The sequence below is a fragment of the Acomys minous genome (assembly GCF_964271855.1).
Source record: "Acomys minous genome assembly, chromosome: 14".
Lineage (NCBI taxonomy): Eukaryota > Metazoa > Chordata > Mammalia > Rodentia > Muridae > Acomys > Acomys minous.
This window is the reverse complement of record NC_140496.1, coordinates 3,156,699-3,175,910: the sequence shown is the minus strand read 5'-3', so window position 1 is coordinate 3,175,910 and position 19,212 is coordinate 3,156,699. Positions and strand designations below refer to the sequence as shown.

The window sequence follows — 19,212 nt, the reverse complement described above, 5'->3', positions numbered from 1 at the left end:
GCATTGGGGGAAGAATCCAGGGTGTCCTTCATGCTAGGCAAGCATGCTGCCAACTGAGCTGGCTACATCACTAGTCCAAGCAGTGCTTGTTTTCCTGATGGGTCACTAGGCCCGGACTAGGGGATCCCTTCCTTGAGGGAGAAACAACTCAGGACACAGAAACCACAGAGCTTGCTTGTTCACTTTTCCCAACAGCACCACTAACTGCGCATATTTTAGCACATTTTAAAAGGAAAAGGAGGAGACATAAAACTTGCAACTTAAACAACGTGTGCGAAGCTGGAGAAAGAGCACGAGAGAGCTCTCCGCAGACACCTGGCGCAGCCTGTCAGGGCCGTCACATTTCTGGATCTCCAAGCTACTTTGGTGCTTTCCAAGGAAGAAGAAGAAAAAAAGATGAAGCAAAGAAAATCCTACATGCCTGAACAGTGAGGCGGGAAAGCCGACTTGTAACTCAACTTTGTCAGACGGAATGCAGCAGCCTCAAAGGGCTCAACAGCCTTTTTATAAACCTATTGTGTGGAGAAGTTCCTAAAAATAGTGTGGTTCCCAGGCAGGCATCACAGGAGCACTGCCTGCCTGCCGTGCTTCACACAGCAGACAAAGGACACTGGGAAAGGAGGCAGGAGCTCCCTCTGCACCAGGCTCTGTCCTCGGAGCACAGAGGGCAGGCAGGTGCGGCAGAGGGCAGAGAAGCCAAGCCAGGACCCGTGATGTCACTTCCTCATTTCTACCAAACAGACTGTCCTTATTCCTGGAAGTGGGCTTGAAGGCGATGCCCACGTTACAACAATCACTGTTGTTCTCACTCATTTCCCCTAGTGCCAAGGCAGCTCCCCCTCCCTCTGCTGCCTATGGGGGTCACCTGGGAAGCGTAAACACAGATGCTGGAAACTCACTGTTGACTCGGCTCTTAAATATCAAACACCAGGATTTTCAAGCTCTTTAGAAGCAAGATGGCTCAGGAGGTAAAGGTGTCTGCAAGCCGGCGACCACTGTTGCATTCCCAGAACCCAAGTAAAGGTGGATGTGCCCAGCTGACTGCACAAGCTGTCCTCTGATCTCCACACACGCACTGTGCCATGAGGTTATGTTGTTACATTAATTACATACACTACAGTAACTCTTCTTCACAGTGTCTTGAATGAGCAGCTGCTAGCTTAAGGCAGCACAGGGCTCCCAGCAACTGAGCTCCACTGCCCGGCCGGCAAAGCAAGCAACAAAAGCACCTCTGAGCCTCGGGCTTGGTGAGTCAGGTGCTCACAGTGCGAGCATGACGGCCCAAATGGAGCTCAAGAACCAGGTAGAACAGCGCAGCGTGGATGCACGCGCTTAGAAGCCTAGTGCTGGGGAGGCAGTGGCAGGCGGTCTCTGGCTCACTGGCCAACTAGTTTATTGCTGAGTTAGCGAGAAGGTCTGTCTTAACAAAATAAAACAACAAAAACAAGGTGGAAGGCATCTCAGGCACATGATCTGAGGATGGCTCTGTTCCCATGTGGACATATATACATGTGTACCTGTACAGAGACATGTATGTACATACACACACGCACGCCAGTCTAGAGTGAGCCATTTTCAGGGTTGACGCCTACACAGCCGAGAAGCCAAGAGTGCCACCCCTGTGAGGTACACAGCTTGCCAGAACAGAGCCTGCTCTGTGAGAAGCTAGAGACACCCAACAAACTGGGAACTTAAAAGGACTCCTACAACCCTGACACTAACTTAGCACTCACAATTTTCTCTTTTCAGTACAGCTGCTATTAACATCCTTGCCATGGCTTCCTAGTGTGGACTCAGGGCAAGCCTGAGATGGGGCAGTGAGCGTGCTGGAGCTCTCTGAAGAGAACTTGTCTACTCAAGAAGCTGCAGATGGCTCAACACAAGCGCAGGAGGATATCCTGACCCTGTGGCCACCCCGACAGGTTAATGAGACTATTCTATAGACACCCGAGCCCTCCCCCATGCCCCAGCTGGTGCAGGCCAGAGGGGACTTGCCTCCCAGGCAGAGATGTCACACAGCCCTGACACAGTGCAGGAGACTGGAGCTGAGAGGATGGTGGGAGTGAGGGGCAGGCCCACACCTTGACCAGAGCTGCTTAGCTATGTGCACTTGTGCTCTCTATTCAAACCTAACCCTCCAGTCAGGACCCTGAAGAGCGGAGGTTGGGGGAGGGGTCGCTGGCCATATGGGCTCCTCTTCTCGGGGTGGCCTCACTGAATAGATCTCTTTCTTGGCTTTTCACCGCTGGCCCCTTGTTCCTCTAAGTGGTCTATTGAGGACAGTGGCCAAGCTGATGCCCTTGGGGCTGCCAGGCCCCTGCTCTGACCCTAACACCACCAGTAACAACAATGTGGAATGCTGCAGGTCCAGAGGTAAATTTATCTTAGGTCCTTTAAAAGCCAATTAGTTTAACTTCTGTGCCATCTTGAAACTTAGCAGACTCCTAGCTATCTCAAACCCTGAGGCTAAAAATGCTGAGAGATAACACAGGAACCCAGAGACCAAGTGCTGTGCCGCCCACCTGATGCTCCCTCCAGCAGGATGGAAGTGCATTGATTTGCAGGCACAGAACAAAGGAGGCCATAAAAAGCACCGGCAGTGGTGGGTGATGTCATTTGGGGTCACACTTGTGTAGCCAGCCCAAGGTCAGTCAGTGCCATCTGGCTCAGATTGAATTCTCACCATATTCCCTTCAGAACAGAGTGGTCATGTTACAGGGACATAACAGATCATGGTGAGCGTTCTTAGCAACTGAGCTAGTATTTGGGTTTTCCCCAGGAAAAAAAAAAGTAGTTAAATAGCTACATTGGTAGTGGCAAGTGTCCCGTTAATAAAATTAGACAAAAACCCTGACACTGACTGCTATGTAGCTATTTCTCCTTGCAGCCCAACAGCTGAGATCGCCCCAGCCGCCGCCCCCAGGTGCTCCCAATACAGCACCTATACAAACACTACTTCCTGGCTGGCCAGGGAGCATCCATTGGCTTCTCCAGGCCCCACCCCTCCCAGAGGCTACTGATGTGGGTGTGGCTCTTCAGTGCATTTTGCTTGTAAGGAAAGTGAGGCAACTAAAGCCCAGGTCTAAGGGCAAAATGCAAGGCCCTGGGCTCATTCTCCAGCAACAGTTTAGGCAAATTGCTCAAGGTTAAATAAATTAACACTGACAGTCTGCTGGTAGAGCTCAGGCTGCTGACCAACTCTAACATTACGGTCCCTTCACTAAATCACAATTTTCACTAAGCTTGTGAACGTACAACTGTGTGTGTTTGGGGTGTGTGTGGTGTATACTGTATGTGTGTTGAGATTTTTTTTTTTAAAGACACTGTCTCCATATGTAGTTCAGCCTAGCCCTGAATTCACATTCCTCCTGCCTAAGTATCCTGAACATTGGGATTACAGGTATGTGCCACCACTCAAAATCCATGTAACAAGCATGTTTATCTATGTATCCCGAGCCAAAACGGCTCAAAGCTGAGAACCTTGCACCAGACTGTAGTTCCTCTGTCGGCCTTGGGAGGATTTGAGCATCTCATCACCGTATGGTCCATCTTCACAGGAGGACAGGAGCACTCACAGGAGGACAGGAGCACTCACGGAAGGACAGGAGCACTCACGGGAGGACAGGAGCACTCACAGGAGGACAGGAGCACTCACGGGAGGACAGGAGCACAGCACTCTTCAGAGCAGATGCAGCAACACCAAATACACAGAAATAGACTTAGGGCAAAAGACACAGCTGTTAACTCCACTGTGTTTACTATTAACAAAGTTTCACCAGCTGATTCACCTTTGCAGTTTCCACGCTGTGCTAAATGCTTAGGCTCTCGTGTCAGAGTGCTTTAAACAGCCCTTCAAAGTGGGGAGCAGCCAGGCAGGTACATAGGGGGCCAAGTGACCCAGGGTCCCCAAGAACTCCACCCCTAGGAAGAAGGAGGCAGGAGAGCCTGAGCTGGGACTTGGGATGTGGAGGGTTCTCCCTGCGGCCTTCAGACACACGGTTAGTCAACAAGGAAAGACTCCGAGGGACAAACAGTCATTTCACCAAGGAACCCGAGTCTGAAGCTACCCACTGTTCCTGTGAACGCCTCCTCCATGAGGCCTCCTCTGCTGCCGCCACCAAACAAACAGCCATGTAAACAAACAAACCAAAGAGCGGAAACAGCTTATGAAATGGCAGTGCACTCTGTGACAGAGCCCGGCCTCTGCAGTCTTCAACTCAGAGCCGGCTCAGAGCTTCTCACGAAGGAAGCACACAGCCTGCGTGCTCATGATGCAGGCTGTGACCGTCTCCCAGCTGAAGCACACTGGAGGTCTCGGTGCACAGTACATCACCTTCAGGTGTTAGGAGCACACATGTACATACGTGTGGAGAGGTCAGAGGGGGCAAACTGCGTGCATGTGGCTATCAGAGAGAAATCTGTTCTTTTATCCGACCATATAGTTTCAGGGAACTGACTTCAGGTTGTCTGGGTGCACTCAAGGACCTTTACCCACTGAGCAATTAGTTCCTTTGGGGGCGCGGTGGGGGAGTACGTACCAACAGCTCTGGCTGGCCTGAAATGATATGTAAATCAGGCTGGCCTAGAACTCACAGATATCCACCTGCCCAAAGGTCAGCAGAACCACACCTAGGTAATTCCACTTTTCAAATGTGACTAGGTTTACAGGAAGCCTGTACCCTCTATCTCGTGCCTGGGTTGTATGAGGTGATACCCTCACGTGCAATGCAGCCAACTACAATCAGATGCCTAACATCTCTGGCCGGGATCAGACCCCACACCCTTGCACCCGCCCAGGACCCACCTCAAGGTTACCCACTAAGCCTTGGACAGGAACTGCACCCTTTGGGCTGGAGAAACTCAAGCACACCTGCTTTCCACAGCTCTCCAAGGTGAGGAAACGCCAGAGGGTCCTCCACGGGGTCCAGCCTCAGCCAGCCACCTGGTTTTGACAGCACTGACTTGTCACCCAGCTGGAGAGGAGCCCCCGGCACTCAGAGGACAAATGCAGCCTCACAAAAGAAGGCTCTTTCCTTAAAGCAAACCCTGGCGGTTCTGCTAGCTTCCTGTGCTGAACGGGTCTCACCTCCCTGCAGTTTTATTTCCTGATGAGAAGTTGCTCAGGCTCAAGTGCTTCCGTGAGCACAGGAAGTGGACGGAGCCTTCTGGTTCCCGTCAGGAGGGAACAGAGCTGTGTCACAAAAGCCACCCTGGTCCTCTACCCCCACCCTCAGCAGTCACTCCCTTCTGTACAGAGACTTCCACAGCCTCACCAGACATGAGTGGCATGCACTGACCCTGAGCAGTGTGGGACATTGTCGACGTCTCCGGTGGTGACATCCTGGCTTTGTTCAAACACTTGCCCCACATTATAAAGGCAAGCCCAGCTACAGCTGCCAAAGGTACACGGAGACAGACAGACAGACAGACAGACAGACAGACAGACACACACACACACACACACACACACACACACACACACACACACACACAAGCTGCGCACGCGTAACCACAGGCTGAAGGTACCAGGATGAACAAGAGACATGGCAGTTACATGCAGCACCCAGCCCTGAACTGGCCACTGTATGGAGGTGGATGTTGCCAGGAAGGGCACTCTGGGTCAGACGAACTGACCTGGAAAGCTGGTAACAGATGAGACATACAGGAGTATTAAATAACTCAAGGTTGGTAACTGAACCGCTGTGTCTGTGTGTGCTTGCATTTATTCCTAGGACATACATGTTGAAGTTCTTAGGGACAGAGGGTAGAAAGTCCCACCTGTGAGGAGGTACAGACATGCACATGTGTGTGAGTGGGCTTATAAGGTAGAGCAGAAGAGGATGGAAAGTGGTTGACAGGTGGTCACCCCTGACAGGCGTCTTCACAGACCCTGCTTACTTGCCGCTGTCCCTACATATTCTGTACATTCTAAGGAAGGAGGCAGCAGGGCCTGCACTGAGGGCTGACAGGGTTAGCTCACAGTTGTTCCCGTCTGCCCACGGCTCACCTCAGCACGCCCACATGTCCTGCACTCTCCAGGACAGTGGACTCCAGGCAGCCCCTTGCCCACAATATGCTCATCCGAGTCCTTGTTCCCTGAGGGCACCCTCTACGCAGACAAGCGCAGGATCATTGCAAAGTGCGTACCCTTAAAACACACCAAGGGGCACACACAAATTCCCTGGTGACTTGGTTTGGAAACAGCGCCTCTCCCCACTTAGGCAACTCAGGAGTTCAAAGGAGCCTGGGTAAACCTTGCTCAGGACATAGGCTGTGAGTGAAGTCACAACATCCAACACACTGAGCGAGCCCAGCCTTTCCCAAGAACCACTGTTGGTGAACAGGAGTCCAGTTAAATGTCAAATAGCTGTGGAGGGCAACTGGGTCGGCATGGCAGCCAGCAGCAGCTTACCTAAAACGATTGCAGCCTCCCTGTGGCAGAGCCCGGCGCTTGCACAGCCTGCAGCAAAAACCTGCAGGAGAAGAAAGATCTGGTCAGATTCCTGAGGGAAATTCCAGCAGCAGTTTTCAGTGTGGTCAGAATCCCTGGGTGACCGCAGCTCCATCCAGGGATCCCAGGAGGTCAGATCCAGGTTCATCAACGGCACCAGAGCATACCTTACTGTTTTTCCTTCTCTTCCTCTCACAGCGTGTAATGGAGCTTGCTGAGGTTGAACGACACGTGATAGTGCCAAAGGTTGACCAAAGAGACAAGGAAAAGAACCCAGCAGCCTGCTCTGAATCCAGATGGTGGAGATTTGCAAATGCAGTCTCTCTGTGCAATGCCATTCTTGAACTGGAGAAGTTATTTTTGTGAAATAGTGTTTATAACAGAAGGAAAGGGGTTTATTGTCAGTTTTTTACATACATCCCTATTGTTACTGTCATTTCAAGGTATGGTTTAGTATTTTAAAGACTAATTTACATGTGTATGACTGTGTTACCTACATGTATGTACACCACAAGCCCCAGAGGCCAGAAGAGGCGTGAGGTTCTCTTGAACTGGGACTGCACACTGCTGTGTGCCACGTGTGGGTGCTGGGAACCTGTTAGGTTTCAAGTCCTAGACAAATGACTGAGGGACCTATTTTAACATGTCTGAGCAGACCCTGGCCACCAGGTTCTCCCAGCATCCCTCAGTTCCTACCTGTTAGAGGACCCTCCTGGCTGGCAGACCCTGCTCCCTACCCTGCACTCCAGCCCAGGGTACTAGGCTGCTCTTCCCTCTACAATCCAACCATTTGGCTGCAGCCTTCTTTGTACTCCTGGCTGTTGTTCGCTCTCTCCGCTCTCTTACCTCCCCCCCCCCCCCGCCCCCAAGCTCAGGGTCACATCCATCCTGGACTGGCTCGCCCACATGTCTGTAATAAACTCTGTCTTACCCCTTACCTAGGCGCAGTCATGGTCCTTTGCTTTTTCTTTCTTTCATTCAGAACCAAAGCTGGATCCCTGCCACAGCCATTTCCCCTGCCCCAACAAATACTTTAAAAAGGTTCGAATCCTAATTCAACCACAGGAAGTAACAGTACAAACCAAGCACACCACCCAAACCCCATGGGATCCAGTCACTTCAGGTGCCATGGAGGTGACACTCAGACCTACAGGAGAGCTGTGCTCCAGATGACCCTGCTGAGTGGTGGCTGCTTTGGTTAACAGCCCTGAAGCTCTTTAGGGACTCACACTCACTGGAAAAGAATGAAGGAAAGGAAAGAAAAACAAAGAATGAAAGAATCAGCCGCCATCATGCTGAGTGAGGAGATCTGCACTCTGAGGAAGCAGGCTCTTGGCTGGGCAGCAGCTCAGCTGGCAGAGCATGGCCAGCATGCATGCAGCCCTGGGTTCAGTCCTCAGCACCACCTCAACCACGTGTGGCAGCATCCACAGGGATCCAGCACTCAGGGTGGAGACAGGAGGGTCAAAGGTCATCCTTTGCTACATGGAGAATTCAAGCTCAGACTGAGCTATGTGAAACCTTGTCTCACCCAGAGAGAGGAGTTGGGGGGGGGGGGGACGGGACAAGGGGGTGTATGTACAAGAAGGAAAGAAACTGCACCTTGTGGGCCCTCTGGAATTGCAAGACTGGAATGTGGACTTAAGTCTAAAACTAAAGCGCCCTAAAATCCACACTCCTGCTCTCAAACCCAAGACACAGCAATGAGGGGGAGGGGCCACTGCCCAGCGGAACCCAGGAGCGGTTTAAAGGCAGCAGCTCCAGAATCCCACTGGGCTTCCTGTGAGCCAAGGCAGCCCCCAGTGAGAGACACCTGGTGTGCTGGCCTGTCACCAACCACTTCAATAGGAAATAAATACAAGGTCACTTACTCAGAAGGCTGTGATTGGGCTCTGATTTTGGATGCCTACCTTCCGCAGTCTGACTCCACTTCTGGGAGCCCTGAGGCAGCTGATGGGGGTTTCTAGAAGGCCCTCAGCAGCAGCTGGGTCGCTAAGAGGGCAGGTCACTGTCCCCGTACTCCAGTCACCCTGCTCTGAGGTGCAGAAGCCCAGCAGCAGGCCCCGGGGCAGCGGTTCCCTTTACTACAGTTCCTCATGCTGTGCTGACCCAACCATACGATTATTTTCACTATTTAATAATTGTAATTTTGCTACCGTTATGAATTGTAATGTGAATATCTGTATTTTCTAATGGTCTTAGGTGACCCTTGTGAAAGGGTTGCTCATCCGCAAAGGGTCCCACCCACAGTTTGAGAACCACTGCTCCTGAGGTGTGTGCCTGCCCACATTGACTGCAGACGGTGGAACCAACTCAAGTGTCCATGAAGGGTGAATAAACACAATGTGGCTCATTCTTACAATGGATATTATTCAGCCTTAGGAGGAAGGAAATTTCGACATCTGTTACATTGTGGAAGCTGGGGCTGCTAAGTAAGACACATGGGTCTGTCACAAGGGACAAAAGCTGAGAAGAGGGTTTTTTTTTCTTTTTTTAAGACGGTTTCTCTTAAGTGAGGTTCCTGGAGTCCTGCAGGCTCAAAGCAGACATGCGAAACAGGTTGAGGGGAAGAAGTCGCTTTAACGGGTTCACGGGCTCGGAACTCTAGTCTTACAGAAAACCATAAATGGAGACACAATGGCTGTGTAATATTAACTTACTTGATAATTCCAAACCACTTATTTTACCAGAATATATGCCCCCCAAAAGCTAAAATAGTTATCAATGATTTCCTAACATTAAAAACTTAGGTATTCTCAGGAGTCCACTGACTTGTCCATCTATGACAGCAGCCGCTGGGCGAGCGCCCACAGGCCACCTCCTAGCTTCCAGCTGCAGGACAGCAGCACACTGTACATGAAGGCCTTTGCCACCGCTCATGTACAAGAGGTGTGCTGCACTTACACACGGGGCAGCCACCAGGAGACCCTGTGGAGACAGTGCTGCACTGCATACGGGGCAGCCACCAGGAGACCCTGTGGAGACAGGTACCTCGGAAGTATCAGTGTTCCTCAAAGGCCAGGGTTCCATTTCCCTCTACTCCCACGTCCTCGTGCGCTCCGCCATGAGGCTGGCATGACAAAGCGAAGCTCACGATGCTCTGCTGTGGCAGTCAGCTTCACACCACACTCCTGGGCTAGTGTCTGTAGTTTACAGTGAGATCCTACACAATGCCCGCTCTGGAAAAGCCCCTTTCCTTCCTCTGACACGGCAAGCATCCCATGATAAGCAGCGCCCACTCTTTCAGCCACTGCTTTTGTTTATGGGCAGGAAAGGAAGCCACAGAGTCTCCAAGTAGCAATGGGGGCTCTGGAGCAGGCACTTCCTCCTTCACAGGTGGCTCAATGGGGCGCTGGGGGAGGGGCGCCTAAAACCGGGTTTCCAGCAGAGCAGTCTTCCCCAGCAACTGCCATGAGCTGGGACACACAGGAAGGGGCAGGAAGGTCTTCACTCCTAGGTCTGTGCTGAGACACCTCATATGCAGACATGCTCCTCTCCCACACCTTGGTCCTCCCCGCAGATTTCCTAATGAAGTGGGGCTCTGAGAGAGTGCATCCAGCCCTGGGAAGATGCTCAGCTGGTCAAGTGCTTCCCCTGCAAGCATAAGGACCTGAGTTCAAGGCCAGAACCCATGGGTAAAAGTCAGGTGTGGTGCAGGCTCCTATAGATCCCAGCCCCGCGATGCGTGCCCCTTATAGACCCAGCCAGCACTGAGGTGTGTGCTCCTATAGACCCAGCACCGCAGTGTGTGCCCCCTATGGACCCAGCCAGCACTGAGGTGTGTGCTCCTATAGACCCAGCACCGCAGTGTGTGCCCCCTATGGACCCAGCCAGCACCTCGGTGTGTGCTCCTATAAACCCAGCACTGGGATTTGGAGCAAAGAGACAACCCAGAGGAACTTTGAATCCCAAGCCAGCGAGAGGCCCTGATGAATGGAGTCTGAGGAAAGACACCCAAGGGTGACTGATGCTGCCATAAACTGCATATAAAACACACATGAAAAAACAAATAGATGAAAGGTCCTTGTCAAAATACTGAGACCTCTCCAAGTCAAGACCAGGCATGCCAAACACGGCCTGTCCCTCTCTGCCCACGGCCCAGATGCTCAGACCATCAAGTAAAGCCCTTCTCTCCCACCTCAGCCCCTTCGCCATTCTGAGATACGGTGACTGAGCAAGCAGCAGCATTTGGGCCTAGCTTAGACTGCCCAGCCCAGCTGGACACCAACCCAGACCCGATGAACCCCCAAAGCCCAGGTTACACCTCAGAAGACAAGCTGAGGACATGAACAGTCAGTGCTAGATGTAGCACCAAGACTCTGGGTCCCAGGGGACTTCAGGACGTGGACATCAGATGACATCACCCTTCCTGAAAATGTGCTGTGGGCACAATGCTCCTGATGAAAAGTATGTGTTCAACACACACACACACACACACACACACACACACACACACACACACACACACACACACACACACACTGTGTGCACTGAGTCCTGTGGAACTCCCAACAGGAATGGCCCTGGCACATGGGTGGCTGCAGACACGTGATCACTCTGGTTCCTTTCAAGTTACTCAGAGACAGAAGAGCAGCTGGACACAGGGAGCCTTTGAAGCTATTTACTATTTAACAAAGAGTTATGTAGCGAATCTAGCACCAACGTGCAGCCTAGATGCTGTCTACACCAAGATGCAGCTCCTGGCACCGGAGTTTCACTGCCTCAAGCAGGAAGCCAGGCTTCCCACAGAATGAGTCCAAGTGTCCTCAGATGGCAGAAGCGATCTCCCGTGGGACAGTCCTCACTGGGGAGGAGGAGTCACACCTGGCTGGAAGACACGCAGAGAAGGTTTTATAGAGCAGTACAAAAGAGGGAGTCGCATCTGTTTGTCCTGTTAGGAGGCCAAGTCATCCTTTACACTTACTTTACAACAGACCTGGTGAGCTCAGTCAGGCCTGCCACTCATCCCAACCTAGAGCTAATGAGGAAACATCTAGGATTTGGATCACCACTCACACCTCACATAGAGCCCACTCGGCCCTCCACCTCACAGGGCAGTCTCTCAGCCCTCCACCTCACAGGGCAGTCTCTCAGCCCTCCACCCCACCTCACAGGGCAGTCTCTCAGCCCTCCACCTCACAGGGCAGTCAGTCAGTCTCTCAGCCCTCCACCTCACAGGGCAGTCAGTCAGTCTCTCAGCCCTCCACCTCACAGGGCAGTCTCTCAGCCCTCCACCTCACAGGGCAGTCTCTCAGCCTTCCCTCTCCAGGTCTCTGCCATCTCTAAGAGAATACAGGTCAAGAGCTTCCAGGTGGCCCCGCTCCCTCTGCGCCCAAGGACACTGTACTTTCTGTTCCAACGTGTTCAGTCTCTTACAAGATTTCTGTCATGCTGGCGCCATTCAACTGTGAGTTCATAGGCAGGAGGAGCCTTGGGTGCTGCTGCCACTGCAGTGAATTCAGTATTTTTATCCTGTCCAGCCAAATTTATGTTACTTTTTTGTGAATTTTGAGTTAACAACAAATTACTCTCACTAACATATGTGGTATAGGAAACTGTTGATATCTCTTTCAGCATTTACCACAACAAAATAATACAAACTTCAGGACCAATACATTCTTGCTACATTACTGTTAAAAAACAAAAACAATACCAAAATACTATCCCATAATCCCAAAGCCAAATTTATAGACGAGGTAGCCAGCTCAGCCCTGGCAGCCTTCCTGCCCCCTGCTCGCCCAGCGCCCTACCCTGTCTCTCTGGTTCACATGCCCAGACAGTGGCTTTGGCAGCACAGGGTGGAGTAGGAGAGGTCATCAGGCACCTGGGAGCCATCCTCTCTCCACCCAGTCTGCAACCACTGCAGACAGGGACCATTGGGAAATGGGCTGCAGGCTCAGTCACAGGGTGTTCCCTAGTAGGAAGTCAGGTGAACCACTCAGACGTCCCCTCAGCAGCACAAAGGCCCATGCCCATGGGCCCGGCATGCACAGCTGACCCGGGGCTCCCACAGCTACCTGCTAGACACTTCAGCACCTGCTCAGAGACAAGCAAACAATAGCAACGAGGAGACACCATTTATGGTTAAGCGCAACCAGGGGGTGGGGGGAGGGAGACTGAGAGAGTGCGCACCTTGCTGTGCTGTCAGTGGCTGATCAGAGTTCCCACGGAACAACGTGACCATGCTCAGCCTGGGAGTCCACAGTGTGAACCTGCAGTGATGCTCGTGAAGGCAAGAGGAGCCGAGAGAGCGACTTGTGATGTCCAGGTGTGTACTTAAGGATGCAGAGTAAGAGCAGCCACACAAATTAAGAAAGGACTGCAGGTGTCCCTCGCAGGCACAAGGCTCCAGCTGCCTCTGCGACTGTTCTATCAAGGGGCAGAGCTCACTTACTGCCTCATGTCCTGATACATGGTACTAACAATTCACACAGCACAAGGAGCATCCACCACAAGCTCTGTGAGCAAAAGAAAGGCATGAGAGAGAAAACAACCTCCGGCAGGTGTGCCACCCGCGGGCTGCACCACCTCTGGAGAGAAGGCGTGGACGGATCCGGTGACAGGTGGGGAGAGCTGGCTGATGTGTGCCTCCTCACTAGGACGGGCTCCTCCTAAGTTCTGACTTCCACCCACTTCTGTGTACGCGTAGGGTGCTGGCCACATACCAAGCTTCTGGGACCAACTGCGTGATATGAAAGAAAACCTCCCAGAAGCCTTTGGAGATGTAATGCAAGTGAATCATCTTTTACCATCCATTTTGGTAACTCACTGTATTCATAATATGTGGCTTTTATCCGTATTTCTCTAGACAGTTGTGCAGACAGTTAAGTACACTCTATTGCTTTGGTAGAGATCATGAAAAAAGTAATTTTCTCTTCACACCCTCTCTTCTTCCACTTCCCTGACTTCCCAATACAAAAGGAGCCAACAGACTGCTGGGTGAAGTCTGTGTACACACCGAAGATAGCAAAAATACAGCCCTGGACACTCTGCTCAGGGACAGGCTCTCTTAACAACCCGCCCAGGGAGTGGTGAGGGAGGAGCCGGCTCAGAGCAGGGCGGGGCACGCAAATCCGAGGGCTGCAGGCAGCAAGGCGAGCCAGGAAGCAAACATCCCCTAGATGCTCACAGGACTGAATTAAACCTCTCACAGCTTGAAGTAGGAAACCGAGAGGTGAGAAAGACTGGAAAGGTTGGTGCTTCTAATCTGCAAGAATAACAACTATGCCCAGCCGACCAGGTCAGGCAACGGTTGCAATATTTCAAAACGCAAGGGGGACACCAAAAGAAGGTGTGGTTTCACCAGCCTGGAAGTCCACAGGGAGGAGAAGTGAGGCTCCCAGCCTCCTGGAGCCCAGCTGTGGTTCAGGGCAAAGCCTAGCCATGGGACTCAGCTTTGAATCCACTGTATGCTCTCTCTGGGAACCTGGGTCCTTCTGTGTATGCCCCCAGGGAACACGAGTCACTAGTCCAGTCCTGTCCTCCACACCTGCAGACTGTCAACACCCATTTGTACAATGAAGATTCCTGGGAAGCTGTGGACCCCCTCACCAGGCCACATGGCTCCTCCAGTCCACACGCCCCAAGCTACTGGATGAGACCCTTCTCGCAGTGACACAGCCAGCAACCTTTAGGAAAGAATGTAGTGGGGCAAACGCCACCCCAAAGACTTCAGTACATAAAATAAAACCAAAGCACAGAAGCGGTGGCTTTGACCACAAAAGAGTAATTTAAACACTGTTATCACTAGGATAGATTTTGTCAGAGGCAGAAGAACCAGAGAAACGCTGACTGGGATGAGGAAGTCCTCCTAGGCAAACAAAGCCACAGGGAAACAGCTGTCTGTTCTGTACACAGAAGGCAGACAGCCCAAGACCTGGTAACAGCACAGAAACACTGGGGGATTGAGAGCGAGGGGCGCTGTAACTCCCACTCAGAACCCAGTGGCCAGTGGGGCTCAAAGCGTGGTTAGTACATCAGGAGAGCGCCCACACAGCTGCTGGACAAGCAGGACTGGGTCAGAGGAAGGCAGGAGGGCCTTAGACAGAGTAGTCCTCTCAAATGCCTGGTGGGCGCTCCACACATCTATCACCTGCCCCTGCCCCTAGAACAAAGCACCAAAGGCCGCATCACATATAAACAAGGCTGTTTCATGGTTCTGCATCTGCAAAGTCCAGGACCAAGTGACCATATAGGGGGAAGGTCTCCACGTGGTAGGAAGTATCACACAGCCACTAAGGCCATTTAGTCCCTGAAAGATAGCATCTGCTCAGGAGCTACCTCTTGAAGGACCTCCCTCCTCCTCCCTCCCCCCTCCTCTCCTTTCCTTCCTCCTTCCCCTCCAGGCCTCACCTCTCTCTCAAGTCCCACTGCTACAGGGCCATTAAATATGTAACATGTGGACTGGATTTCCAGTTTATTCCTGTTAATACTGAATTAATCCTCATCTTTTCACCTACCAAACGTCCTATGTGCTTTTGTATATGTGTGTGTTATGTATGTCAGGTTAGTTTTATGTGGGTGCAGGCTAGTGTGTGTGTATGTGTGTGTGTGTGTGTGTGTGCGTGCGCGCGCGCGCGCACACACACACACAAGCACGTACACATACCTATGGTGCACATGTATGCATGCAGGCAAACACACATACATATAAAATAAAATCTAACATCCACAACACAATCCTAAACTTAAGACTCAGGGGTCACTGCAGAAGAGAGGAGAGAGAGACTCAAAGGCAGAAGTGGGGGCTTTGCTGAGAGGCTGTGTTCCCAGAAATGCCAGAGGCGACACACTCGAAGTCTCACCAACATGGCCGCCTAAGCATGAACAAGGACGACACTGACATACAGGCCAGTGTGGACAAGGCAAAGTCACAAGGCCTCAGCCCTAGAGAAAGAACTGCAGGCAACCAAGGGAAGCTGCGGGGGCGGGCGGGGCGGGCAGGGGCGGGATGAAGTCCCCTGGAGACTTCACGTATGTATTACTTTCAACATGACGGCTACTCACTGAACAAAACAAACACCATGGAAGGTCCTCAATAAAACAACAAAACAAAACAAGAAAACCACCCTGCCATTAAATTGGCTCAGAGTCAGCATCTACAAACACTAAGACAGCAGCCCCCATGAGAAGTCGCAGAGGGCGGAAGAATGGCAAAGGATTTGATCTCTGAAGAAAGAAGTGAGCTAATTATCAGACCGACAAGCAAACAGTGGTCCCGTTTTAATTCATTAAGGCAGGTATATATATATATTCACTAAGGCTTCTGTCGAGGGCCAAACGGTTAAGAGATTTGAACATGTGGGTCTCTGTGAGTCTCCTACAGATTTCCCAGGTGACTAGCAGCTCGGGGCACAACAGAAGCGTGCAGTATGTAAATTCTCCCAATTAGCTCCCTGATTCTGGTGCCATCTCCCATCTCACTGCACTGTCTCTGTCACACTGACTGAGAGACTTCTCACTCAATTATTGATTTTTCTGCCAATTAATTACCACAGCGAGAGTTGCTCGGGCGCATCTTCACAGGCATCTTTTCCTCGCAGTCTCCTTTCTCTAGCTCTGGAGTCTTGGGGCGGGAGGCGGGATCAAAATACTGGAACCCTGAGGATGAGACAAGTTCTAAAAACACCTTCTGCATAACTGGCAAATAACTCAGTTGTCACCAGACACGAGTGGGCACAGGCTTGTTTTCCACTTGGTCCTGGGCTGGGATGTTTTCCAGGGAGAACTTTCCTCAACCCCGCCAACAACTTTACTAAGTGAATCTCAGGAGAAATGAGGTTTTCGATGCTAAGTGCCTTTGTCTTGTTCTTCAAAGTGAGAGCATGAGGTACAAGCATGAGAAAAAGAAATGATTTCTCATTATCACCTCCAGAGCAAAGGCAGCTTGGCTTCCTGAAGCGACGCTTGCACAGCCCAGGGTGCCTCCTGCTGTGGCACATATGGGGGTGACAGAGATGTCACACACAACACTGAGTCTGACTCCGGCAAAGGCTTCCCCCACAGGGTCTCCTGAGTCCATACAAGGGTATGTGTGATCCAGACACCCACTACACCCCATACTCCTGAATTCTGCCTCACCGGGGACCTGAGACCTCGGGACACCTCACAGAACACGCCACAGGACAGGCCACCTCTCCTCCTGTAGTGGGTTTACTGTGAAATGTCCCCCACAGGCTCGGGAGCTTCAACACCGGTACTCCAGCTAACAGCATTGTTTTGGGGGGTTGTGGAACCTTTAGGAGGTGTGGTTCATAGCCTGGCTCTTTACTTCCTGGTCCACTGAGATATAAGCAGGCAGCTTTGTGCCCCTGCTGCCACGCCTTGCATCCGGGACGGACTGTACCCTCAAACTGTAAGCAAAATAGGTCTTTAGTTGCTTCTCTCCACACTTGGTTACAACAAGTAATAAACCTCTCCCTGCCGCCTCCCCCTCGGGTCCGGGCCTTCCGGCTGCCAGCCTCTGCGGCCTGTCTCAGAAATGCCCACAAGGACTATGCTGCGACAGCTGACAGCAAGACACGTCAAGGGGAAATTAATGTTTGCTCACAACCAGAGTTACACCAAAGCTCAATACAGCTAAAGGAGAAAGAAAGTTAACTCAGAGCAGCACCATGGGAGGAAGGAAAGCCTGTGTATACAGACTCTGCTCTGGAAGAGGAGGGCAGAGAGAAAAGACACAGCGGACTTGACAGCCGTGTGAATTCAACTCTAGCATCTCACCTCCTGAAGCAGAGCGCGGAGCTGCTATGCACAGCCTGTAGAAGCAGCTGCACACTAACAGGCCCCCCTCCCCCTCCCCACCCGCCAAGGCTTGCTCCACCTCAGACAAAAAAGCATGAATGAGATCCTGCAGAACAGACCAGAATTAGACAGGAAGTCCAGTGTGGTGAGCAAGCACCAGACCAGGAACTGGAAATAACTGGAAGGGAACTGAGTCACCGGGTGCACACGCAGACAGAAGGCCAGGGTCCTGGGTCATCTCCATGCAGTTCACAACAGACAGGACAATAAACCTTGGCCCCACTGAAGGTCTGCCACAGAAGAGCCCAGCAACTCGGTGTGGATGGGGGCTCTTGGTTCTCGACTACAGGTGACAGAGGGCGGGCTGCAGAGGCCCCGCCTCGTGTGGGCCTGACTTGCAGACTCTGGCCTAAAGGACAGCCAGGAGGGCGGGCTGCAGAGCCCCACCTTGTGTGGGCCCAACCTGCAGATGCCAAGTCAGCACCTGCCAGAGCGCAAGTATTTCAGATTTTCCCATTTCCAGAACAAACTGGACACCAACCCAGCTATTTGCACAGCAGAGAAGGGGGTGTAAAAAGCTGCCCCATGGTAGGAGTGACGTCTTCCACTCTGGTAGGTGGGCATGGAGCCACCTCTGTGGGAGCTGCACTGACCAGCCCTGGCTACTGTAACTGCACAGTGGACACAGCAGCCAGCTCTGACCAAGTCTGTCTGATAGGCCATGGAAGGCTCAGGACCAACTGCCCCTATGCCCTAGGGATGCAGTTGGGTCCACATTGGTTCTCTACAGGCTGAGCTGGATTTGACCTCTAACTCTGGTGGGTGGGAGCCTGTGTGCTGCTGTGGTGCTTTTGTCTGAGAGCCCTTTCACTGGCCAGCTTACCAGCAGCCAGGGCTTTCTCTTAGCGTGCTCTGTGTATGGGGTGTGTGTGTGTGTGTGTGTGTGTGTGTGTGTGTGTGTGTGTCTGTCTGTCTGTCTGTCTGTCTGTCTGTCTGTCTGTTGGGTGAGGGTGCACAGCAAGACAAAGTCTAAGAAAGCCAGAAAGCTCCTGCATGCCTGGGCTAACAGACTTCAGTGAGGGGATGTCACACTCCACCACAGTCCCACCTGCTGGGCCAAGAAGAAGGACACCCTCCATGTTTCAAGTGTGTGTGGTTTTGTGCGTGTGTGTATTTGTGTGTGTGTTTGTGTATGTATTTGTGTGTGTATTTGTGTATGTGTGGACATGCGCATAGACCAGAGGTCACCCTAGGGTGTTGTTCCCCGTTCACCTTGCTTTTGTGAGGCAGTCTACCAGTGGACCTGGAGTGCAGGGCTGGGCGAAGCCTCTCTCTCCCTCCCAGTGCTGTGGCTTTGTCTCTGGGCACTGGGCTCACACTCGGGTCCTAACACTTCCATAGCAAGCACTGTGCAGACTGAGCTGCCTTCACAGCCCTTTCACATTCTTACTTTAAATTTCCTAAAATGTGTTGAGACTCTCACACAGAAATGCAGACACAGATGAAATGGCAAGAGCCCTGGCCTCTAATCACCCTGTCACAGGAGGCCACTCGCGCAGGTGCTCCTGGACTGAGCCTGCGTCCTTCCTTTTCCTGCTGTCACTGTCATATGGACCAGTCACTGAGTATTCCCACAAACTGGACTCTGAAAGCAGAGCATCAGGGAGAAGGGAGAAGGAACAGAAACTCAGCGGCTCTCACACACGCGCACACACACAACCTGAAGCTGTCACGCACATGCACACAGCCTGACGGGGGCTGTCGGCTAGTAAGAGGAATATTTAGCAGGCATTCACAGACGCTTACCACCAGAATTAAAACGGGATGCCGGGCAGACAGAAGTCACTGAGGAACGCATAGCCAAGACACGTCTGTTCTGCACTCTGCTGGGGCGGGGACAGGCAGCCGGGTCTCCAGAGGGGAGCACCTCTAGGCTGGGGTGATGGAGCAGGGCCACCAGCTGCTGGCTTCCCAAGGCAGCTTATTTGGGGAGAAGACATAGATCATCTAGAGCATTC

At 52.1% G+C, this 19,212-nt stretch overlaps 1 protein-coding gene across 4 annotated transcripts in view; it reads right to left on the bottom strand.

Annotated features, from left to right (window-relative positions):
* SIPA1L2 (signal induced proliferation associated 1 like 2) overlaps positions 1–19,212 on the bottom strand; it is a 144,795-nt gene that overhangs the window by 92,313 nt on the left and 33,270 nt on the right. For 2 of the 4 annotated variants that reach the window (XM_084756633.1, XM_084756637.1), the window contains exon 2: positions 6,413–6,473. The gene's annotated coding sequence lies outside the window, so the exon portion shown is untranslated. Of the gene's footprint in view, positions 1–5,086; positions 5,174–6,412; positions 6,474–15,943; positions 16,052–19,212 lie in introns of those variants that run through there. The other 2 variants (XM_084756634.1, XM_084756635.1) reach the window with 2 other exon arrangements.